This window comes from Pinus tabuliformis, chromosome 7 (genome assembly GCF_031772625.1).
Source record: "Pinus tabuliformis cultivar Carrire ecotype Pingquan chromosome 7, CPIR1, whole genome shotgun sequence".
Taxonomy (NCBI): Eukaryota; Viridiplantae; Streptophyta; class Pinopsida; order Pinales; family Pinaceae; genus Pinus; species Pinus tabuliformis.
The window spans coordinates 114,268,773-114,294,197 of NC_142293.1; the positions used below are offsets into that span (position 1 = coordinate 114,268,773).

The 25,425-nt window shown below is 47.3% G+C and overlaps 6 non-coding genes and 1 pseudogene across 6 annotated transcripts; all 7 read right to left on the reverse strand.

The window, feature by feature from the left end:
- Positions 1-16,835: 16,835 nt before the first annotated feature.
- Positions 16,836-16,954, reverse strand: LOC149245555 (5S ribosomal RNA). The gene has a single exon (XR_016267503.1). It is a non-coding gene; the product is annotated as a 5S ribosomal RNA (ribosomal RNA).
- Positions 16,955-17,558: 604 nt separating this feature from the next.
- Positions 17,559-17,677, reverse strand: LOC149245556 (5S ribosomal RNA). Its single transcript, XR_016267451.1, has one exon. It is a non-coding gene; the product is annotated as a 5S ribosomal RNA (ribosomal RNA).
- Positions 17,678-18,281: 604 nt separating this feature from the next.
- Positions 18,282-18,400, reverse strand: LOC149245557 (5S ribosomal RNA). The gene has a single exon (XR_016267837.1). It is a non-coding gene; the product is annotated as a 5S ribosomal RNA (ribosomal RNA).
- Positions 18,401-19,004: 604 nt separating this feature from the next.
- Positions 19,005-19,123, reverse strand: LOC149245558 (5S ribosomal RNA; annotated as a pseudogene).
- A 604-nt stretch (positions 19,124-19,727) lies between these two features.
- Positions 19,728-19,846, reverse strand: LOC149245559 (5S ribosomal RNA). Its single transcript, XR_016267511.1, has one exon. It is a non-coding gene; the product is annotated as a 5S ribosomal RNA (ribosomal RNA).
- A 609-nt stretch (positions 19,847-20,455) lies between these two features.
- Positions 20,456-20,574, reverse strand: LOC149245560 (5S ribosomal RNA). The gene has a single exon (XR_016267470.1). It is a non-coding gene; the product is annotated as a 5S ribosomal RNA (ribosomal RNA).
- Positions 20,575-21,178: 604 nt separating this feature from the next.
- Positions 21,179-21,297, reverse strand: LOC149245561 (5S ribosomal RNA). Its single transcript, XR_016267439.1, has one exon. It is a non-coding gene; the product is annotated as a 5S ribosomal RNA (ribosomal RNA).
- Between the last annotated feature and the right edge of the window lie 4,128 nt (positions 21,298-25,425).

Below are 25,425 nucleotides of genomic sequence, written 5' to 3' on the forward strand. Positions count from 1 at the left end.
AGTAGGCCTACTAAAATATCCTATACTAATGGGAACTTTCGCTCTTCCACCTCCAATCAATCTGGCAGAAGTAGTGTCGATAGGAACCTGCAACATGATATCTTCTAAAAAGATCTCAGAAAACGATATCGACATGGATCATGCAGTGGTTTTTCCCCCAAGCCCAATGGAAATATTGTAGCAATCAATGTTCCTAGCATGGGAGGCAAACCCAAATCAACACTCCTCAAGCGTTTGGATAGATAGGTCTAGATAATATGGTACCCCTTCAGATCCTTGGTCGCGAGTGCATGTCACCGACGAAGGAATTGTCCAATCTATGGTAATTGAAGGGACACCATGGAATGATTCCCACCATCGTTCCCTTCTTCCGGATTGTGGAGAAGATAATCAAAATGACCTGTATCATCCTTCAGTTTTTGAATTCCTATCAAATACTGTAAACACGGTGGATTCCGAGCGAAACTTGTCCAATATTGAAGAGACTATCACCATAAATATCTCGACCAAAACAGATGTTGTATAGAATATTCATGTCGGCAAATGTTGTTCTCCTTCAGAACTAGAAATATACAACGCTCTTTTTCGCGAATTCAGAGATGTCTTTGCTTGGTCATATGATGAAATGCCAGGCATTGACTCGAGTATTGTTGAACACGAAATTAAGATGTATCCAGATGTCAAACCAGTACGACAACGGCTACGGCAGGTGCACCCCAAGAAAGCCGCTGCCATTAAGGCAGAAGTTGAAAAACTCCTCCATGCTGGTTTCATCTACCCGGTTCCTCTAACCGATTGGGTATCGAATATTGTCCCTGTTATGAAAAAACAAGGAACAATTAGAGTGTGCGTCGATTATAGGGATGTAAATCAAGCTTGTCCAAAGGACAACTACCCTACACCCTTCATTGACCAGATAATTGATGAATGCGCCGGATGCGAAATCTTTTCATTCATGGATGGATTCTCCGGGTATAATCAAATAAATATCTGCCCACAGGACCAGTCAAAGACTGTATTTATTTGTCCTTGGGGCACATTTGCATATCGAAAATTACCCTTTGGATTAAAGAACGCAGGGGCGACATTTCAGAGGGAAATGAATTATGCCTTCCATGACATCAAAAACATCGTTCAACCATACCTCGATGACCTTCCGGCTCATTCGCGAAAGCGTACTGATCACCCGCAGCATTTAAGAGCGATATTTCTACGTTGCCGACACTACAAGATACGACTCAATCCACACAAATGTGTATTTTGCGTCAATTCTGGTCGTTTACTTGGCTTTGTAGTCTCGAAGGACGGGATTCGTCTCGACCCATGTAAGGTCCAGGAAATCATAAATTTGCCTCCACCTTCGAATTTTCTTCAGATTCAGAAACTCCAAGGGAAAGCAAACTTTCTGAGGAGGTTCATTCCAAATTACGCCAAAATTGCTAAAGGTTATACACGTCTTTTGAAAAAGGAGGTATCCTTTGTCTGGGATCAGGTTGCGCAAGCTTCCTTTGATGCTTTAAAAGATTCCCTAATGAAAGCATCATTAATGTACGCCTCTGATTATCAAAAAGATTTTAACCTGTATCTGGCTGCAGCAGATACGACCATCGCAATGGTTTTAGTTCAAGAATTCGATGGAATTGAACATCCTATATATTATTTAAGTAAAAACTTAAATGATACAGAAAGCAAGTATTCGTATGTTGAAAAGATAGCACTCGCAGCTGTTCAAGCGATACAGAGATTTCAACACTATGTCCTCTTTCGGAAAACTACCATTCTGTCAGATTGCAACCCCATGACTTATATATTGTCGCGACAGTTGCTGGGGGGCAAATACTCAAAATGGATAGCAATCCTACAAGAGTTTGATCTGGAATTTGTAAAATCCAAGTCAAAGAAAGCTCTAGTTTTCTCAGAATTATTATGCGATCTCCCATCGTCGTCCAACGATGACACATCCGAAGAAACAATCGTGGACGAAAATTTGTTTCTGATATCTACAAGCAATGAGTGGTATGGGGATATAATCATTTATCTCCAAACCCAAAAATATAGGCCCAACACCTCCCACTCTGAACAAAAACGTATTCGATACCAAGCAAAAGACTACATGATCGTCGGTGATACACTTTACCGTCGTGGTATCGATACAGTTCTGAGAAGGTGCCTCACCCATGAGGAGGCTGAAAAAGTCCTGAATGATTGTCATTCAGGTGCGTGTGGGGGACATCAATCTGGATATGCTACGGCACAAAAAATCTTACAAGCAGGATACTTCTGGCCAACAATGTTCAAAGATTGCATAACCGCAGTCAGAAATTGCCATGCTTGTCAAATTTTCGATAGCAAAACCAGAAGACCACTCGCACCTCTGCAACCAATAGTTGTTGTTGGGCCATTCGCCAAATGGGGCATTGATTTCATGACATGTAACCCCACCTCGACCGGGGGGCATGGGTACATCATAGTCGCAGTGGACTATTTTACCAAATGGGCCGAGGCGATGCCTACATTAGATAATATTGGTGAAAGAGCTGCCCTCTTCTTTTTTAATCATGTAGTCGCCAGACTCAGCGTGCCGCAGGCTGTAGTCACAGATCATGGATCGCATTTTCACAATCACATGATGGTCGAATTAGCTGCCAAACTAGGGTTGTCTCACGACAGCTCTACTCCATATTATCCACAAGCCAACGGACAAGTTGAAGCAATCAACAAGGTCCTCAAATGCATGATGCAAAGGATGATTGGAGTTCACAAAAGAAGATGGAACCTAATCCTGTACTCAGCTTTGTGGGCTTACCGAACATCGGTAAGGAATGCAACCGGGTTCACACCTTTCCAACTGGTATACGGCCTGGAAGTAGTCTTACCAATCCAGTGTGAAATCTCGTCTCTCAAACTCGCAATTGATCTCCTCGAAGAAGAAGCTTGTTTCTTGGAATTAATCCAATTGGATGAAACCCGTCAGGATGCCGCTTTGGCTAACGAAGCCCATAAGAAATGAGTCAAGGCGCAGTTCGACAAAAATTTCAAACCCCGTGTCTTCTCAGAAGGTGACTTAGTCTTGCTTTACGACCAAGAATCCGATAAATTGGGAGCAGGTAAATTTAAGTCTCTATGGATGGGCCCCTATATTGTTAAACGAGTGTTAGCAAAAGGAGCCTACGAGTTAATGGATTATGACAGAATTCCGCTGGTGCAACCTCGTAATGGGTTGTACCTCAAGCGTTACTATGCATAATGGTAACCTGTGTGCTTTTGTTATATTTTTGTTTTCGCTAAAGTGTTTATTTTGGTCAAGTAATCCGCTTTTTACATTTGTCGCAGATGTCAAACCTGTTGGAGTCATGTGTTGGATATTCCGATGGAGCGAGTCGTAGTTTGCGGAACCTATCCTCCGCAGCCTGGGCTATTTTTGATCCAAGCGGCGAGTTAGTAAGTTTCAGAGGTGTATGTATTGGTCGATCAACGAATAACATCGCTGAATATAGCGCGTTGATAGAACTTCTCTCTAATGCCATCACACATGGTATACGCCGACTAATTGTCAGGCTAGACTCACAACTCGTAATACTACAACTCAATGGTATATATTCCGTCCGAAACCCAGCTATTTATCGCATGTTCCTAAGGGTTAAGATTTTGGAAAGACAATTTGATCTTATTCAATATCAACATATTTCCAGAAACTTAAACACATTAACTGACTCATTAGCAAACTATGTGTTAGATAGACATTTGCAAAATTTATAAAAAGAAACATATCATCAATGTTTTGCATGTGGATCATGTAGCTCAACCAAAATAAAACCCCGAAAATCAAAAATATATATAACTGTTTATGGTTTACACATAATGTTCTGTAACCAAGACAAAATCGGTCAAATGACCCAAAAACTCAAAATGCTAGGGGGCACCCTAGTCTAATGATGCTCATGATAGCAAGTCACAGCCTGTGCGATCATGCGTAAGAGATGAGTCCATCGTCTGGGCACACCAGTAGTATGTCGTTGTAACCTCAAAGGTAGCTCGTCAGTCCTCACATCTGGAATACCGAGAGTGAGGCCCTCAATCTGCTCCTGTAATGTTGTGAGACTCTCGGCCACATCGAGGTCATGAAGAATAGCCCTTCCGACGGCCTCTCCTGCTGGGGCAGCAGCTGGTACTCTTAGGCGAACTACTGGACGAACAGGACCAACATCTGCATGTACACATGAGTTTGATTAAAGTCTTGATAGAATAAAGCACAATGACATTATAAACAAAAAACGATAAACAGGAATATGGTCAAAGATTTTACCAATGGCGCCCCACTGCTTGCCATCTGGCAGTACTAAATCTGGATCACCCCGAAAGTCCATGCCAGCGTATGGATACTCAGAATAAACCATCTCCTGACGATAAAACCACCTGAAGAAGGTATCAGAAAATGAAATCTGAGACTGGCCAGCATGCCTAGACATATGGTCAACCCATCTCTGCATACGTGGTTCAGTAGGAGAAGGTAAATCGAGTGCAATGTACTGCGGCTGCATCAGTGGTATCTTCTCCAAGGCAAAGGCGGTCAAAATAGAACCATACCCAAAGTTCTTCAACCTCCCGCTCTTTATCTTGGTCAACTGTTCTTTCATCACAAGAAGTACTGCGTCGCACCAGTTGAACACCTTCGGTTGGAGGCATTCCAAGGCATGCTGCATGTAAGATCGATTGGCTACATGAAGAGCCGCACCACCGGCCATCCTACCAAAAGTAAACAGAATAGTCCTGAGGGACCTGTCAGTGACATCACGGATAATGATCTTGCCATCTTTACTCGGCTGAGATCCTTCTCTGCAGTACCGGTGGACATAATCTCTCACAGAATCGCCTCCTCGGGCCGAACCTAACAAAGAGATGGGGGCACCCCGCCTCGACAAGCCAGTCAAGAAATAGATGTCTACTATAGTCAAGGGGATAGATTTGCCCCTGATTTGGAAGACCTGATTGGTAGGATTCCAAGCATCGAGCAAATACTGCAGTAAGTTGATCTGTTGTCTCATGCTAGAAATGCGGAAGAACTTCAGCAAGCCACAGTTCCGCAGCGCATTCACTGTAACTGGATCATGTAGGGCAAGCATGTCCTCTTCTTCATGCTCATGTTCTCGCCATGTAATGGTCATCTTACTCCAAATATCTCTGAAAAACAAATAAGAGAAGAGTTAGATCCTGATTTTGGCAAGAAACAGGGAAAATTTCCATCAAAAATTGTGCACAGAATTCCTTCTCTGCGCCCATCGCAAGTGCAGCAGTACTCTGGGTGCGTTGCATGTCAGATGGCCTTCACAATGGCCAACATTCAACGCACCTTTCGATACACAGAGGGTGCATTGAAGGCAGAACGAGTTTTTCAAACCCCAGGGGCTCAGAAAAACTAGGAATCAAGCTCAGAATGCAAAATGGAAACCATGAAATGAAAGAGCTCAGGTTTAGCTCCTACCTGGTCCAGACGGCGCCGAGAATCGTCCACAAAATCTCCCGAAATCAGCTGATGAAAATCAAGGGGGAAAAGCACCTCCAAAGCTCCAACAAACCAAAGTTCAAATGAAATGGTAAAATGAGAGGTAAAAACACTTTTTCATTACTTTTTACGTAGTTCAAAGTAAAATATTAGTGTTCTAACTCGTTTTCAAGCATATATTGATCATTTATGACTAGTTTGATGAAGCAGCTGAAAATGCAGTACAATCTTTGAAAGAACTAAGCTATTTATAGTAGAATCAAAAAAGGACCATTCAATCGAGCAGTTTTAGCGCATAGTTCAAGCTCGTTAAAAAATAAACATAAGACATGAGCAAATGTTTCCACCCGCATTTAAGCTCATTAAAAAATGAACTATTCCCCGGTAAATATCCATCGTGGATGTAGTACTTCAGTCGTTAAAGCCTTGGTCGTGTTTGCACCGTCACCTCCACTTTTTCATTGGCCGATCATTCACCTCCATTTGATTGTTTACCCATTTTGAGTAACAGCTGCGAAGAGTGATTTCACTAGCCATCCTTGTGACACTGCCATGATTGGAAAATTCCAAACCTTACCTGGAATCAACTGCTACCCGTTTTATCACTCGTTCCTCAAAAGACGAGTCTCCTTTAAGCTCTTTTCAACTGACTCGTAAAATATGAAAAGATTGCCGAGTCCTTGGCCTTTCCAGCTCGTTAAAGGGACAGGAAGTGCTATCCCTCCTCTAGATTTTAATCTTTTTGGACCTGAGGGATTATTACACAAAAAGATCGAGCGCTTGTTTTGTTCGGCTCGTTAAAACTATCAAAAATTCATCCCTTCTGTATTGTTTTATACTTTTTCGGACTTAAGGGATTAGATGACGAAAAAGGAATTTTGGAGTTACCTTTACGTTCCTTTTCAGACTCTCTAAAATTGAAAAGGACCGAGTTATCTTTGTCGTTAAACTCGTTAAAAAGATTAATAACGACAAACTTGTCTTTAGACGAGAACGAGTTTCACTATCGCTAGGCTCGTTAAAACATAGCGATGGGTTTTCCCGAAGGGAAAATTATAGAACAAGCATATGTTATCCTCCTCAAGCTTGACAAAAATAAAGAGGTATTCGTCAGCAATGACTGGGGAAAAATTGGGAAGAAAACTCAAAGAAACTTTGTTGGTAGCAAGTCGCTCTTGAACATGACACTTCCACTCCGTGTCCGAGTCGGGTTGGGTTGTTTCATTCACCGGTCACATCTCCATGGTCACGCCATACCATCCACATTTGGGGCTAATGCTACCAATCCATCACATCAGTGTCGTCGATATGTTCAAGAGAAGTCATCCAGAGAAGTCACTTGTGTCTCACCCACTACCATACATTATACTCCATTCTTTCATGACCGCCACCCTGAACCTTATATCATCAGATCGTTTTCACCTCCATCAAAATCATTTGCTCCGTTACATGTCATTGATGTGGGATTCATTAAGGCCCTCCTGTGACGGATCACTTCTTGTCGACATCAGCTCATTATCCAAGAAGTTGATCTAGGAACACCTCATTCAGTACCTTGAATCTTGCATGCCTCAATGGCAAGTTTCTCACTTCCGGCGACAGGTTTACATCAATGACCTTCGACCGAAAGATTTTGTGTGGTGTTCGACGCCAAGTCCTTTATTCACACCACGTGAATTGTACTGCAGTACCTTGAGGATCATTATCATTATCGGTGATTCCTCTCGCGCTTGTTAACAGTTTACATCATTGACTGGTAATCAAGCGATGTCTTTCCATGTTCGACTTCAGAACATTTCTCACATGGATCGACTTGTACTTCGAGTGAAGATTGGACGAGATTGAAGACCCCGGATCTAGCTTCATCCATCCGGGCTGCGATATATATTTAGGGAAATAAAGACATTAAATGTACATCATTGCTGCACAGATAATCATCCACTCAAAAGGATGATGGCTCTACCAGAATCATCAGTCTACACTCAGACGATTGTCTGTCCTATGTACATGGAAATGAATTTATAAAGTTGAGCATGGGAATGCCCGCCTCAGCTAGATCATGAAAACAGTATGAAAGTAATGTATTGTATTGTATCTTATTACAGGTCTCCTCCCAACATTGAAAGAACTTCGGATCCTCATAATAAAGCATTTCACCCGACACCAAAAGGTTAACGGCCTCATACTTTAGGGGGCAACTGTTATAGACATTTTTGTGCCCTACAACTCCAAGCATGAAATGTCCATAAACCAAGGGCTCCTAAGTCCCTAAAAGTGTTGTTCTAACCCCTAAAGGAACAAGGTCAACAGATTACAGCTTCTCCCAGAAGTTCTCCACTAGAAACTGCTCAGAATTGGTCAAAACAGGATCATTTCAGCTGCTCCACTGGCTAAGTGCATTGCATTGCACCTAAATACACTATGAGGGTGTGTTTCATTTCAAAAGTCCCTTATGTGGGGTGCGATGGGCGAGAAATGACAAATGGCAGTGTCATTCCGCGAGGTGGAGAGACAATGGAAGCTTCCAGAATCTTCTCCTGTGACACTTGCCTCACTGAATTCGACCAAGGATGAGTAAGAGGCCTTCAGTCTCCAAGTGGAAGCAAGAACTGACAAAGAGAAGACACTAATCAAATCACAAGCTGACTCATCCTCCTTACAGATATCTATATATGGATCCCTCATCCCAGAGATCTAGGGGCTGGAATTTTGCATATTGTAAGGAATTGCTATTGGTTTCTAGAGACAAAACATCAAATTTTTGGGTAATTTATGCTTTGTTTGAGGTGAAGAGGGGCTTCTTTGCTGGGAGGTTGATGCTGGGTCGGAACCACTAGTTGTAACTCCTCCTGGATCTTTTCTTGTTTATCAATAAAGACTATTTGAGTTTTCCTCCATGCTTTTGTATCATTGATGCTTGTTACATTTTGTATGGTTAACTTAAATCTGATCCTAAGTTATTTATCAATATAGATCCATGTCTTTGTATAGTGCTCTTCTTCTGTGATCTTATAGGTACTTTGTGAAGCTGGGCAAGTAGGGGAGCAGGTAGCTGGAGACTATCAAAGAAGAGAGGGATTGGATCAAAGGATTAGCGCAAGACACAGGTTGGTTCTTTCTATTCCTCTCTATTTATAATTCATAAAGGAAATACAAAAGTAGTTTTTCTCTGTTTGTTTCTAAGGCAGTTGTCACACCTTAGTGGGATAGAGCAGTTCTAAATAGACACTTTTCCCGGTAACACTCATACCTTGCCAAAATTTCTTGTCTGGACACCAGTAGTCGTGATTTTCCATGCTGAATCCAAAAATGCAAACCATTCCTCATTTGGAGCTCTAGAATTTTAGTGTCGTGCCACACAGGGAGAAAAACCCTGTTTTTTGCCCAAAAATTTGTGAAGTGACAAAAAATTCCCCAAATTTCCTGAAATTTGGGCTGGAGGTTCCCTATGGGGTGTGTTGTGGAGGTAAATCCTCTCTGCGGACAGAGACGATCCCTACTAGCCCAGACCGGGTCTAGCAACAATCACACAATGCTATCACGCAAGTTCCTAATTGCAAATACAAAGTAGATGGTGAGAACCTACTTGGATTCCAACGCTAGTGTTCGTCGAAGAGATGTCGCCTTTGTTCCTTTGCTTTGGCCGGTCACGATCCACACGATCTCCGTGATAGGATACCTGCACATGCAAAGAACAACACGAAAACAAGCGTAAAATCTAGTAAATGCAATTATACATCAGTCAGAAAGGACATAACTCCCATTAACCATTACAAAGACAAATGAGAGTGGAACCATAATAGTAGTCATCTATTATTAATAATCAAAAAAAGAGAATACAACCAATGTTCTGACGTTGAGTCCTCCTTTGGCTGGGTGCTCAGCTACACAAGTCTTGCAAAGCATGAGGGGATGGGGAACAAGCCTCTCTCTCTCTTTGGTAACAAGATCTCCTTACTTAGATTAAGCCTTATGGACACAAGGAAAGCTCTTGCAACTCTTCTTGATTTCTTGATATCTTCCTTACAGCATCAACATTACCACTACCATTACTACTAGCTTGCTCAAGGTATGGAGACAAGCTTTTATAGATGAAGGAGGGAAAGATAAGATCAATCACATTAATCATGGATTTGGCATTATCACTTGGAAACTTCCATTGAAGGGTGGAAAACTACTTCCCATTCAAAGAGATTCGAAGCCAAACCATCCTCGCCTAACATAGACTCAGTTGGTGAATGAGTTGGAGAGAACTTTCGGAAGTTGATTTGTTAAAAACTTTGCCCAAGTAGGTTGGCGCGATTGCGACTCTGTGACAGAGCGCCAACTGGCGCGCTCTCTTTGGAGGATTTTCCCCATTGGCGCGGGCAGTACATAGTGAACCCGCGCTAATGCAAAAAGGGCTATTTTTATGGGCAAGCTGCAGGAGATGTCTTCAGGGCATGTGATGCTCATATTCAGAGGGGAATGATGCAAGTGGTTTCAAGTCTTGTCACTTCTCACAAGTCCCGGAATGAGTCCTCCAAGGTGTAGGAGAGGGGTAACAGGGACGGTGACAAACGGTGACAAATTACTGTGTAACAGATGCCCCCTAAAGCATGAGGCCCGAGGGAGAGAGAGGGGTGAAGTGCTTTACAAGAACATGCGTGACTGAAACACGGCCGCCAGAGAACCTGCGTAAAGAAGTACAACTGATATCTCAAGTACATGATATAAGTGGTATGGGCGTAGCCATCCATAACAGAGTATATAATAATCTAGATCCAAGGCATGGACGCAGCCATCCAGAGAGGATCGAAAAGTAGACTCAGGCATGGTCGCAGCCATCCAGTGAATGAGTCATGCAATCATAATAAGCCACAAATCGCAGCCTGGATTCTAAAAGACAAAACCCAGGGTCTTGCGCTCCATCTCGACCCGAACAGAGTACAAGTTCAAGCATGTGAATATATATGAGTTGAAGTCGAACATGCATGAACATCGTCTGATTACCAGTCAATGATGAAAACTGTTAACAGACGCGAGAGGTACCACCAATAATGACAATGGCCCTCAAGGTACTATAGGTACAATCTACGGCGTGCGAATCAATGAGCTGGCGTCGAACACCCGTAGAATCATTCGATCGGAGGCCAATGATGAAAACCTCTCGTCGAACACGAAGAACCTGCCATTGAGGCATGCAGGCTCCAAGGCACCGGTAGGGAGTCTCTAGATCAGCTTCCTGGATAAGGAGCTGAAGTCGACAAGAAGTGACCTTGATCAAAGGTGGGCCATAATGTTTCCCACATCATTGACACGAGACAGAGGAAAGATGTTGTGGTGATGCAAAATTATGTGAGGTATCAGAGGGAGGTTGTAATTCTGCAGAGGTCAACTTCTCTTGAACATATCAGCGGCACGACAGTGGATTTGGCAGTATTTGACATCAAATGAGCAAGGGTCATGATGACAAGGCAATGAGCAGATGAGAGGCCAAATAGGATAACCCAAACCCATGGAGGCTACTGTAAAACAAGATGAGATGTCCCCACCCCGACACGAATGCAGACGAGTGCCATGTTCAAGAGCGACATACTGCTGACACGATGACAAGTATGGATCCATTTTCCTTCCATTTCTGGCGAGTACCCTAGTTATTTTTAACAAGCTTGATGGGGATAGCATATGCTTGTGAGCATCATTACGACGGAATCCGATGTCATTAAGTTTTAACGAGTCTGACAAAGGAAAAACTCGGCGTCTTTTCTTATTTAGAGAGTTTGAAAAGACAACAAAAAGAAAAACTCCAGGGGGGTCCTTTTTCGTAAAGTTGTGTCTCCCGAGCCCGAAAAAGTATAAAACAATGCTCGAAAGAACCGCCCGACCATTACAATCAAGGAGTACTTTTCAATTATAGTGACATCGATCCGAAAAATTAGAAAAGTGATCAACATCACGTCGTTTCGTAACCATTTACGAACCGGAAACGACAAGGGTCCGACGATCTTTTCATTTTTACACGGTCGGAAAAGAGTTTAAAGACGACCCCCTCTTATTTCCATTTAACGAGTCAAGAGGGAACTCGGCAATCGTTTCATCTTTAAACGATCAGAAAAGAGCTAAAATCAGACCTCCATTTTTATTCTCTTTAACGAGTCAAAAAGGGAAAAAATACTCGGCGATCTTTTCATTTTTTACGAGTCAGAAAAGAGCTTAAAGGTGACTCATCTTAGAGGAACGAGTGGTATAAAGGGCAGCAACTGGTTCCGACAATGGTGGAACTACTCAAAACATGTGATGGTCAAGTGGCTGGCTAAGAAAACCACTCATCGCCGCGGTTCCTCAGGAAAGGAAAAACAACCAAGTGAAAGCATACGATCGGCCAAAGAGATGGTGGCAATGGAATGAAACAACCAAGGCTCATCTAGCAGAATTCAGCAGATAAAAATGGCAATCACGAGATGTAAATCGGGTATGGGTTCATTTTTACACAAGTTTGAACCATGGAGAACTCTGCTTGGATTCTGTTTCATGTTTACACAAGCTTGAAACGAAAAACTATGCTTGTTATAAGTTCGCATGCCCCCAGCATAATGACGCAAAACGAGGTACATGCCCCCCAAGCTTCATTGCATTCAACACAGTGGATGGAATGAAGGTTCACTTTCGAGATCTTGGAAAGACTCGACTTGGATTTTACGAGATCTTAATCAAAGACTCGATTGGGAAAAGGGGTTGTTTCATTTTTTAATGAGGTTGACACAGTAAAAGAACTATCCTCATAACCCTTGTTTTATTTTTTAACGAGGTCGACATAAGATCAAAACTATCCTCGGACAGACCTAGTTGCATCTTTTAAGGAGCTTAACATAGGAAAATGAACTATGCTCCGCCAGACCTAGTTTCATTTTTTTAAGGAGCTTGACATAGGAAAATGAACTATGCTCCACCAGACCTAGTTTCATTTTTTAAGGAGCTTGACACAAGATTAGGAACTATGCTCCACCAAACCTAGTTTCATTTTTTAAGGAGCTTGACACTGGAAAGGAACTATGCTCCACCAAACCTAGTTTCATTATTTAAGGAGCTTGACACCGGAAAGGAACTATGCTCCATCCGAACTTCATCATAATGAACAGGAAGTCAGGGCGTCCAAGAGTGCCATTCCCGATGGAAGGGTCACATCTTGGAAATCGGGACCCAATGCCTCCAGGACACTATGCACGACAGCGGCATCACTGGATCCAGGCATGGGATAGGTGGCCACGTAGTTGATCTGTGGTGGGGGAGATGCAACTGGTGGATGAAAACTAGGAGGGGACGACAACGGCGCAGGAGGCATCGACTCTCCCCAGCGGAGTCGCCAAATTGTTGGGGAGGTAAATCCTCTCTGCGGACAGAGACGATCCCTACTAGCCCAGACCGAGTCTAGCAACAATCACACAATGCTATCACGCAAGTTCCTAATTGCAAATACAAAGTAGATGGTGAGAACCTACTTGGATTCCAACGCTAGTGTTCGTCGAAGAGATGTCGCCTTCGTTCCTTTGCTTTGGCCGGTCACGATCCGCACGATCTCCGTGATAGGATACCTGCACATGCAAAGAACAACACGAAAACAAGCGTAAAATCTAGTAAATGCAATTATACATCAGTCAGAAAGGACATAACTCCCATTAACCATTACAAAGACAAATGAGAGTGGAACCATAATAGTAGTCATCAATTATTAATAGTCAACAAAAGAGAATACAACCAATGTTCTGACGTTGAGTCCTCCTTTGGCTGGGTGCTCAGCTACACAAGTCTTGCAAAGCATGAGGGGATGGGGAACAAGCCTCTCTCTCTCTTTGGTAACAAGATCTCCTTACTTAGATTAAGCCTTATGGACACAAGGAAAGCTCTTGCAACTCTTCTTGATCTCTTGATATCTTCCTTACAGCATCAACATTACCACTACCATTACTACTAGCTTGCTCAAGGTATGGAGACAAGCTTTTATAGATGAAGGAGGGAAAGATAAGATCAATCACATTAATCATGGATTTGGCATTATCACTTGGAAACTTCCATTGAAGGGTGGAAAACTACTTCCCATTCAAAGAGATTCGAAGCCAAACCATCCTCGCCTAACATAGACTCAGTTGGTGAATGAGTTGGAGAGAACTTTCAGAAGTTGATTTGTTAAAAACTTTGCCCAAGTAGGTTGGCGCGATTGCGACTCTGTGACAGAGCGCCAACTGGCGCGCTCTCTTTGGAGGATTTTCCCCATTGGCGCGGGCAGTACATAGTGAACCCGTGCTAATGCAAAAAGGGCTATTTTTATGGGCAAGCTGCAGGAGATGTCTTCAGGGCATGTGATGCTCATATTCAGAGGGGAATGATGCAAGTGGTTTCAAGTCTTGTCACTTCTCACAAGTCCCGGAATGAGTCCTCCAAGGTGTAGGAGAGGGGTAACAGGGACGGTGACAAACGGTGACAAATTACTGTGTAACAGGGTGTTATGATGGGCCAATGAAGCCTCAGCCAAGATTCGAAGCCGATCTTGCTCCTTTGCCTCTTTTGCCTTTCTTGTTGCTTTCCTCAATTTCGCTTTCAAACTCCTTATTCGGGCCTGTGCACTCATGTTTCGCACCCTGTAATGGAAAGCCATGTGTCTCAGTAGAGCAAGGTCCTGGTCGGCCTTATCCAGTAGCCTCTCCAAATTCATGTTGACCCTCTCAAGTTTGGCCTCCCGATCCTCATTGATTTCTTGCTCCAAAGATGTGAGCTCAACCCTTCTTCTTTGAGCAGCTTGGTGATGCTCACGAATGTTTTGCAGCTCCATGATCGCCCGCTGGTCCTCAAGCTGCTTGTTTCTCTGCTCCAGGTACTTCATGTTCCACTTGGCCCTCTCCAAGTCAAGGGATAAGGACTCAATCACTGATTGCTGCTCCTAGATGATCTCTGTAAGCTCTGCATTTGTTGGTTCTGCATCTGTCTCATCATCGTGGAGGAGAACGAATTCGATCTCTCATTCACCTGATGGCCCTTCCTCCTGCACTGGCTCCTTACCCCTGCCCTGCTCATGTGATGCTAATGTCAGAAGCGAGGCCCCTTCCACCCTGGGTGGAGATAACACTTGCTTTGCTGCTGCAAATAAGGGTCTACTGCCTCTCTGATAGGTGATGTATACTGGCATAGTAGCAGTCTCATGTCGCTCATACTGATGAGATGGGCCACCTATCTCATGTTATGCCTCTGATACTACCTGTGGAGCGCTAAAGAAGTCACGAGAGATGAAGTCCTCCCAAGCAATACCCTGCAATCCCAACTGATGTTCCACCAAAATCTGGATCAGAGCAAAGTGATAAACACTGTTGAGCTGCTGTCGAGGGGTCTTGCGCTGCATGAAATTTTTCATCCTCTCTATGTTCCCGCAGATGAAAAATGGGAGGTTCATCATTCGCACCCTGGTAAAGTGCATGAGCAACTTGATGTGATAGGCATAAAGGCGAGAAAACCTCCCCTCACAACTGAAGTATTTCATGATCAGTTTCATGAGCAGAGCATACTCATCTCTCAAAAATCTGAACGGGAAAACTCTCGTGAGCTGACTCAAACAACTGGCCTTAATGTAAGGCTCATAATGATGCCTCTCCACCTTCTTCTTCTTATGCCACTGTTCTCCAATGTTTGGTATGCCTGTTGCCACTGATATGGTTTCGGGTGTCAATGTGAAAGTGACCCCAGCTAATATAGACTGTCCTCCATGTAGGTGAAGTGCAAAAAGATGGGCCAACTCATGATGAACTCTTACATTTGCCACCCTCTGACAAAATTCAAAACATGCTAAGTGCTAGAAACATGACATAGCAAGGGGTCATGCCTACAACTCAGTGAGGGTGTTTGGCTCATCTCTAACATGTTTGCCACTCCGGTGATGTCTCCTGGGGGCCTGTTCTCCTGAAGCTGTATCACTGTGGGTCTCCTCCTCATATTCTGATGAAACCTCGGATGCCATAACTGTTGTTTTGTAAACTGAATTTAGGCTGCCCTTTGATTTAAATGAAGCTGGTAGTTTCTTTGACAATCTGCCACCAAGGGGACAATTAAAAAGGGAGCATTAGGATGGGGGATAATATAATGGGAATAGGGGTTTATAGGAAAATTTTATTTAGGGATATACAAGGGGTTTTGGGGTATTTTGATAGGGTAGTGTTTGTGTTGTTGGCAAGGTAGGGTTTGGGTTTTTTGAGCAATAGGAGGAGGGGGAAAGGGAGTATGATTTTAATAGTGTTAGGGTAGTGATTATGGGGAAAATGGCATAGGGGAATGAGTAATAGGGGTAGGGTAGGAAAAACACCTTGGCAGCAATATCACTGTAGCACAAACCCTAGCATCATGGTTTTCTTGATGTCTTCTTGTGTTTGTTTTATAAAAAAAATTGCATTTGATTATAATCATAAAACCATCATATCTCTTTCAAATTTGATGCACAAGTGGAGGTAGGTTTCCTACCTTTCAATTGGATGAGCTCCACAAATTTTTTTGGGTGAAATAGATGGTTCCTGGGCGTTTTACCCCTGTGCGCCGCGCGCAAAGCCCAGTGCACCGCGCGTTGGGTATGCGCCGCGCCTGTGTAAAGTTTGAACTACGGGCAGGCTCTGTGTGCGCCGCGCCTGGTGAGTGCACCGCACCCCTGAGTATATGCGCCGCGCTCTGTGAAACTGCCTCCAAGCTGCTCCAAATCGCTCCAACCTTCAACTCACGACCTTGCAACCTTCCTCCAATGCTTTGCTTGCACAATGAACTTGTTTTATGATGATATTTGTGTATATAGGCTTGGAGGTCATATTTTTAAATTAACTTTTTAAAAAACCCACTTTTCTAATGTCTTGTTCAACACCTTTCACTGACTTTAATATAACCCTGATTTTCACCTTTTCTCTGAATTTTGGGCTCAAATGATGAAATTTTCGACACTTTTCGCAGGGATTGCATGACAGAGCACTTTGGCCACAGAAACCATGACTGCACCTGAAGAAATCAATTGTCGACTCTTTTTTGAAAATTTTGTCACAAATGACACTATTTGACTTTTCTTCAAAACAGAGTTTTGAAGAATAGTCGAAGTCTGTCAATATGATGGTGAAACTCTGCGGATCATTACATTGCAAGAGCATCCCTCTGGCCTGCATGGCTTTACTGGACATATTTAAAGACCAAATTGATCAATCCCTGGACCTAATGACCAAAAATGACTTTTGTCCCCCCCTAATGCTCCAGCGATCTCTTCGTTCGCGGGATCCCATTATAAATTGATATATAAGTAGCCCCACGTCGCAAAACGCCGCGCAAAAGAGGGGGGAGGGTGCAACACTAGGACTTCCCGGGAGGTCACCCATCCCAGTACTACTCTAGCCCAAGCGCGCTTAAATGCGGAGTTCTGATGGGATCCAGTGCATCAACGCTGGTATGATCGCACCCGCAAAGATCTCGCCCCCTCCCCCTCTTCAAGGGACACCGCCGAGCCACGGGGCCCGTCCACGGCACTCGATCCGAAACGGTTCGGCACAGGGGCTCGCCCTCTTCCCCGACTCGGCGGCGCCTCCCACCCCGCGGGGAGCCAGCGGAAGAACGGATGGGCGAAAATGAAAAGAAGAGAGAGAAGGAAAAGGCGTAAGTTCCACGACCACCGACGACACTCCGTGGAGCGCGCGCGGCCTTTCCGCGAACGATCTGCGGTTCTTCCAGAATTCGAATTCCTACGGAAGTGCATATGATCTACACCTCTTACCCCACTCTCCTCGTGTCATATCCGCAGTGGCAATGCGAACGGTCCTAGATTCATCGCCCACTGCCGCAAATGCGTCGCCGCCGTTGCACTGTGATCCCGCCCCTGGCTTCCGACCAGGGAAAATACCCCGTTCTCGAATTTCCCTCGGAGCAGTCTTAAAGCGAGTCGCTGTTTACCTCAGCTACGCTCCCCCTGCCCCCCTAATGCTCCAGCGATCTCTTCGTTCGCGGGATCCCATTATAAATCGATATACAAGTAGCCCCACGTCGCAAAACGCCGCGCAAAAGAGGGGGGAGGGTGCAACACTAGGACTTCCCGGGAGGTCACCCATCCCAGTACTACTCTAGCCCAAGCGTGCTTAACTGCGGAGTTCTGATGGGATCCGGTGCCTGAACGCTAGTATGATCGCACCCCCAAAGATCTCGCCCCCTCCCTCTCTTCAAGGGACACCGCCGAGCCACGGGGCCCGTCCATGGCCCTCGATCCGAAACGGTTCGGCGCAGGGGCTCGCCCTCTTCCCCGACTCGGCGGCGCCTCCCGCCCCGCGGGGAGCCAGCGGAAGAACGGACGAGCGAAAATGAAAAGAAAAGAGAGAAGGAAAAGGCGTAAGTTCCGCAACCACCGACGACGCTCCGTGGAGCGTGCGCGGCCTTTCCGCGAACGATCCGCGGTTCTTCCAGAATTCGAATTCCCAGGGAAGTGCATATGATCTACACCTCTTACCCCACTCTCCTCGTGTCATATCCGCAGCGGTGATGCGAACGGTCCTAGATTCATCGCCCACTGCCGCAAATGCGTCGCTGCCGTTGCACTGTGATCTCGCCCCTGACTTCCGACCAGGGAAAAGACCCCGTACTCGAATTTCCCTCGGAGCAGTCTTAGAGCGAGTCGTCGTTTCCCTCAGCTACGCTCCCCCTGCCCCCCTAATGCTCCAGCGATCTCTTCGTTCGCGAGATTCCGTTATAAATCGATATATAAGTGGCCCCGCGCCGCAAAACGACGCACAAAAAAGGGGGGAGGGTGCAACACTAGGACTTCCCGGGAGGTCACCCATCCCAGTACTACTCTAGCCCAAGCGCGCTTAACTGCGGAGTTCTGATGGGATCCGGTGCATTAACGCTGGTATGATCGCACCCGCAAAGATCTCGCCCCCTCCCCCTCTTCAAGGGACACCACCGAGCCACGGGGCCCGTCCACGGCCCTCGATACGAAATGGTTCGGCGCAGGGGCTCGCTCTCTTCCCCGACTTGGCGGCGCCTCCTGCCCCGCGGGGAGCCAACGGAAGAATGGACGAGCGAAAATGAAAAGAAGAGAGAGAAGGAAAAGGCGTAAGTTCCGCGACCACCGACGACGCTCCGTGGAGTGCGCGCGGCCTTTCCGCGAACGATCCGCGGTTCTTCCAGAATTCGAATTCCCACGGAAGTGCATATGATCTACACCTCTTACCCCATTGTCCTCGTGTCATATCCGCAGCGATGATGCGAACGGTCCTAGATTCATCGCCCACTGCCGCAAATGCGTCGCCGCCGTTGCACTGTGATCCCGCCCCTGACTTCCGACCAGGGAAAAGGCCCCGTTCTCGAATTTCCCTCGGAGCAGTCTTAAAGTGAGTCGTTGTTTCCCTCAGCTACGCTCCCCCTGCCCCCCTAATGCTCCAGCGATCTCTTCGTTCGCGGGATCCCATTATAAATCGATATACAAGTAGCCCCACGACGCAAAACGCCGCGCAAAAGAGGGGGGAAGGTGCAACAGTAGGACTTCCCGGGAGGTCACCCATCCAAGAACTACTCTAGCCCAAGCGCGCTTAACTGCGGAGTTCTGATGGGATCCGGTGCATTAACGCTGGTATGATCGCACCCGCAAAGATCTCGCCCCCTCCCCCTCTTCAAGGGACACCGCCGAGCCACGGGGCCCGTCCACGGCCTTCGATCCGAAACGGTTCGGCGTAGGGGTTCGCCCTCTTCCCCGACTCGGCGGCGCCTCCCGCCCCGCGGGGAGCCAGCGGAAGAACGGACGAGCGAAAATGAAAAGAAGAGAGAGAAGGAAAAGGCGTAAGTTCCGCGACCACCGACGACGCTCCGTGGAGCGTGCGCGGCCTTTCCGCGAACGATCCGTGGTTCTTCCAGAATTCGAATTCCAACGGAAGTGCATATGATCTACACCTCTTACCCCACTCTCCTCGTGTCATATCCGCAGCGGTGATGCGAACGGTCCTAGATTCATCGCCCACTGCCGCAAATGCGTCGCCGCCGTTGCACTGTGATCCCGCCCCTGACTTCCGACCAGGGAAAAGGCCCCGTTCTCGAATTTCCCTCGGAGCAGTCTTAAAGCGAGTCGTCGTTTCCCTCAGCTACGCTCCCCCTGCCCCCCTAATGCTCCAGCGATCTCTTTGTTTGCGGGATCCCATTATAAATCGATATATAAGTAGCCCCACGTCGCAAAACGCCGCGCAAAAGAGGGGGGAGGGTGCAACACTAGGACTTCCCGGGAGGTCACCCATCCCAGTACTACTCTAGCCCAAGCGCGCTTAACTGCGGAGTGCTGAAGGGATCCGGTGCATTAACACTGGTATGATCGCACCCGCAAAGATCTCGCCCCCTCCCCCTCTTCAAGGGACACCGCCGAGCCACGGGGCCCGTCCACGGCCCTCGATCCGAAACGGTTCGGCGCAGGGGCTCGCCCTCTTCCCCGACTCGGCGGCGCCTCCCGCCCCACGGGGAGCCAGCGGAAGAACGAACGAGCAAAAATGAAAAGAAGAGAGAGAAGGAAAAGGCGTAAGTTCCGCGACCACCGACGACGCTCCGTGGAGCGCGCGCGGCCTCTCCGTGAACGATCCGCGGTCCTTCCAGAATTCGAATTCCTACAAAAGTGCATATGATCTACACCTCTTACCCCACTCTCCTCGTGCCATCATATCCGCAGCGGTGATGCGAACGGTCCTAGATTCATCGCCCACTGCCGCAAATGCGTCGCCGCTGTTGCACTGTGATCCCGCCCCCCTGACTTCCGACCAGGGAAAAGGCCCCGTTCTCGAATTTCCCTCGGAGCAGTCTTAAAGCGAGTCGTCGTTTCCCTCAGCTACGCTCCCCCTGCCCCCCTAATGCTCCAGCAATCTCTTCGTTCGCGAGATCCCATTATAAATCGATATACAAGTAGCCCCACGTCGCAAAATGCCGCGCAAAAGAGGGGGGAGGGTGCAACACTAGGACTTCCCGAGAGGTCACCCATCCCAGTGCTACTCTAGCCCAAGCGCGCTTAACTGCGGAGTTCTGATGGGATCCGGTGCATTAACGCTGGTATGATCGCACCCGCAAAGATCTCGCCCCCTCCCCCTCTTCAAGGGACACCGCCGAGCCACGGGGCCCGTTCACGGCCCTCGATCCGAAACTGTTCGGCGCAGGGGCTCGCCCTCTTCCCCGACTCGGCGGCGCCTCCCGCCCCGCGGGGAGCCAGCGGAAGAACGGACGAGCGAAAATGAAAAGAAGAGAGAGAAGGAAAAGGCGTAAGTTCCGCGACCACCGACGACGCTCCGTGGAGCGCGCGCGGCCTTTCCGCGAACGATCTGCGGTTTTTCTAGAATTCGAATTCCCACGGAAGTGCATATGATCTACACCTCTTACCCCACTCTCCTCGTGTCATATCCGCAGCGGTGATGCGAACGGTCCTAGATTCATCGCCCACTACCGCAAATGCGTTGCCACCGTTGCACTGTGATCCCGCCCCTGACTTCCGACCAGGGAAAAGGCCCCGTTCTCGAATTTCCCTCGGAGCATTCTTAAAGCGAGTCGCCGTTTCCCTCAGCTACGCTCCCCCTGCCCCCCTAATGCTCCAGCGATCTCTTCGTTTGCGGGATACCATTATAAATCGATATACAAGTAGCCCCACGTCGTAAAACACCGCGCAAAAGAGGGGGGAGGGTGCAACACTTGGACTTCCCAGGAGGTCACCCATCCCAGTACTACTCTAGCCCAAGCGCGCTTAACTGCGGAGTTCTGATGGGATCCAGTGCATTAATGCTGGTATGATCGCACCCGCAAAGATCTCGCCCCCTCCCCCTCTTCAAGGGACACCGCCGAGCCACAGGGCCCGTCCACGGCCCTCGATCCGAAATGGTTCGGAGCAGGGGCTCGCCGTCTTCCCCGACTCGGCGGCGCCTCCCGCCCCGCGGGGAGCCAGCGGAAGAACGGACGAGCGAAAATGAAAAGAAGAGAGAGAAGGAAAAGGCGTAAGTTCCGCGACCACCGACGACGCTCCATGGAGCACGCGCGGCCTTTCCGCGAACGATCCGCGGTTCTTCCAGAATTTGAATTCCTACGGAAGTGCATATGATCTACACCTCTTACCCCACTCTCCTCGTGTCATATCCGCAACGGTGATGCGAACGGTCCTAGATTCATCGCCCGCTGCCGCAAATGTGTCACCACCGTTGCACTGTGATCCCGCCCCTGACTTCCGACCAGGGAAAAGGCCCCGTTCTCGAATTTCCCTCGAAGCAGTCTTAAAGCGAGTTGATGTTTCCCTCAGCTACGCTCCCCCTGCCCCCCTAATGCTCCAGCGATCTCTTCGTTGAAATCTTGAAACGTTCCGCGATTGAGCTCAATATACCACTTAGCGGCTGAGCCGGTGAGAGTTCTTTGAAAGAGGCGAAGCCGGATGGAGTCATCAAGCCATGAATTCGATGAGCACCAAAGGTGATAGGTCATGACATGAGCTTGAGGGTCTTCACCAGCTTTGCCATCAAATTTTGGGCAATCACCGGGTATTTTAGTCGGAACTGGTGGCCAATATGGATTATGAAGAATGGGATCATTCGTTAATTTGGACACATTCGGGAGTTCCAACATCGCTAAGAAAGGCAACTGAGGGTTAAAGGACATTTGTGGCTGTGGAAGAGAGGTAGTACCAGGGTTCCAACCAGGTGGTGGTTGCCCCCATGGACTCTGTCCGGATGGGCCTGGCCCGAAGGGGCCTTGCCCATAGGGATTTTGCCCGTAGGGGTTCTGTCCGTATGCGGACAGTTGACCCTGGGTCTGCCCCCCAGCTCCCCATGGATTAGCAACTTGACCTGCAGGTGCAACGTATTGTTGCTGATAATTTTGATAAGGAGTAACCTGCATTTGTTGATAATTTTGGTAAGGGGTAAATTGAGTTTGCCCCTGGGGTCGCTGGTAGCCATACACTTGCTGAGCTCCATGTTGGGTCTGATAAGAAGGTTGCGCTTGGTACGAAGGTTGGGGCCGCGGCCCACCTTGCATTTGATAACCAAGTTGAGTCTGGATCCCAGAAGAATGTCCTTGAACAGGCTGGGCTTGGACCATCTGGCCAGAAGGTTGGCCTGGTTGGGTTTGGGACGGGCCTGGTTGCCCAGAGGGATATGTCTGCTGGGTACCAGGTTGTCCTTGAACAACCAAGGGTCGTCCTTGCAGGACAGATGGTTGAGTGGACTGGACGGCTGGTTGACCTTGAGGTTGGCGAGCCTGTCCAGAAGGATGACTAAGCTGGGTAGTGGGTTGGCCTTGCTGTGGAGAGAGCTGGCCCGTTTGCCCAGAAGAATGAGTAGGCTGGGCAGTGGGTTGGCCTTGCTGTAAGTAAGGTTGCCCCCTTGCCCAGAAGGATGACTAGACTGGGCGGTGGGTTGGCCTTGCTATATGTAAGGCTGCCCTCCTTGCCCAGAAGGATACCCCTGTTGGACCGCCGGTTAACCTTGTGGAATGTAAGTTTGTCCGGTTTGTCCAGAGGGATAACCCTGCTGAACACCAGGTTGGCCTTGTTGAATATAAGGTTGTCCTGGTTGTCTAGATGGGTAACCTTGCTGGGTACCGGGTTGCCCCGGATAACCCGAAGGTTGAGTCAAATAGGTAAAGGACGGACGGCCAGCGGCCAAAGGTTGTCCCTGATAGGGTTGTCCTTGTAGGCCCCCAGATTGTCCTGGGTAAGACTGGCCATAATATTGCTGCCCCTGGGGGTTTTGCAGATAAGATGGCTGGCCTTGGTTAGGTGGTCCTTGAAGCTGTCCAGGTATTGCTTGGCCTCCATGGAAGGAGTGAGTGCTAGGGTCCCAAGTAATGGCTAACGGTACCGAAACCTCAACCATAGGTTGAGTAGGCAAGGGTTGAGATAGTTGAAGGTATTGACCGGTAGAATCATAGTAAAATAACGGAACCTGCGCATTCGGATCCTGAACAGGTTGTCCAGAAGCATCATACGGCCCTCCTCTTGGAACAGGACCAGAAGAGGGTGGAGCACTTTGTGCAGGGTGGACAACTCTAGGCGAGAGTTCCGGCTGGCCACTACTCACTTGATTGTGAGGGGGACCAGCACCAGTGCTCAAAGATGAAGACGTTGTCACGGCACTGACGACCGGAGTTGAATGTGCTACACAAACAGTTGGATTTGTCGGAACTGAAGTAACAGGTGTAGTATGGGGTTGTGAAACAAAAGGTCCCGTGGTGGGAGTAACATGAGGATCCCACATGGTTGAAGCAGAAGTCCTGGCAGCTACCCTGTCCCTCAACGACTGATAGCGTGGGGGGAGTGGAGAAGTAGCTGGGATGGGAGTGTCGATATTCGACACCACAGGTGTCTCACTCATGCTAGGAGATGTCTCATCCATGTGGGAGGTAGACATTGAAGACGAAACACCAGGGGGGGTAACAGGAATATCGTCGTCGTCAGGCTCCCAGATGGGGTTCCAATGAACTTCGTAACCCTCGTCTTCCGGAGCGCGAGAGTTGATCGGTTGGATACTCGGGATAACAGGAAGAGTATCACTCACAACCGGTACCTCAGGAGCAGCGGAAGATGGAGAGCCTTGATCACTTGGAGCGGGAGTCGACGGTTCAGCCAGGATGACAAACTTCAAACAAACCTAAGGGAGTCTAACGATAAAAGACCCTACTCAAACTAACGCACACAAGATCTAACCAGGTAATGTTTATTGTGGCCAAATGAATTTTAAGACGCAAAGACACAACTTGACCTTTTCATGTTTTAAGAGTCGAGAAAAGGACAAAAAGGTGACTCTAGTCGCCTTCGAATGTTTTATGAGCCCGAAGTGACAAACTGCTCAAGCGAGCCTTTTCGTTTAAGGAGTCTGAAAAGGATTGTTGGAGAGGTAAATCCCCTCTACGGGTAGAGGCGATCCCTACTAGCCCAGCAAGGGTCTAGCAACAATCACACAATGCTGCTACGCATGTTCCTAATTACAATTAAACAAGAGGTAAAGAGCACCTACTTGGATTCCTGCGCTTGTCGTTTGACGAAGAGATGTTGCCTTCGCTCCTCCGCTTCGGCTGGTCACAATCCTCCGCGATCTCCGCGAATAGATACCTGCACACACGAAGGGGAAACAAACACAAGCGTAAAATCTAGTAAAAGCAACCATACATCAGTCAGAAAAGATGTAATTCACATTTAACCATTGCATAGACAAATGAGAATGGAACAATAATAGCAGTCATCTATTATTAATCAAAATAGAGAAGAGTACAACCAAATGTTCTGACGTCGGTAACCTTCTCAGGAGGGGCCAGTCAGCATGTATCTCAAGCATTCACCTTTGAGGATGATTCTCCCAAGACAAGCAACTCTCTCTCTCACACAAATAACACAAAACAACCTTCCCTAAGCAATCAATCACTTCCACACCTAGCACACCACACCTATAGCAGCAATCTGAGCACTACAAGCTCTGTACAATCCAAGCTATTCCAAGCTAAGTCTAACTAGCTGCTCATGGTAATGGTGGAAGTTTATATAGGAGAAGGAGTCTCCTAAAAGGGTGGAAGGATGAGCTTATCTTTGAGGTAAATGGTTGCAAAAGGTCGAACAGTCATGCCATAGAAAGGAGTCGATATTCACAAAGCTAACAACCAAGCCTGGAGTTATCTGGAAGGCTGGTTGTTTGAACGAATTCGCCCAAACTGGATCAGCGCGGAAAATGAGGAAACTGTCGCGTTGTCGGTGCATCTCAATAACTGGGACAGTCATGTCAGCGCGGAAGAACACGGGAAAGGCGCGATGTTCACCAGCGCGGGAAAGGGATGTTCTTCCGCGCTGGCAGTGCACAGAATACAGTGTGGAGCGCAAGTCATCGCGGTTATTCTTAAAACAGACGCGTTGATGCATAAAACTTTGGAAAAATGGGTTTTTGGGCTAGTAC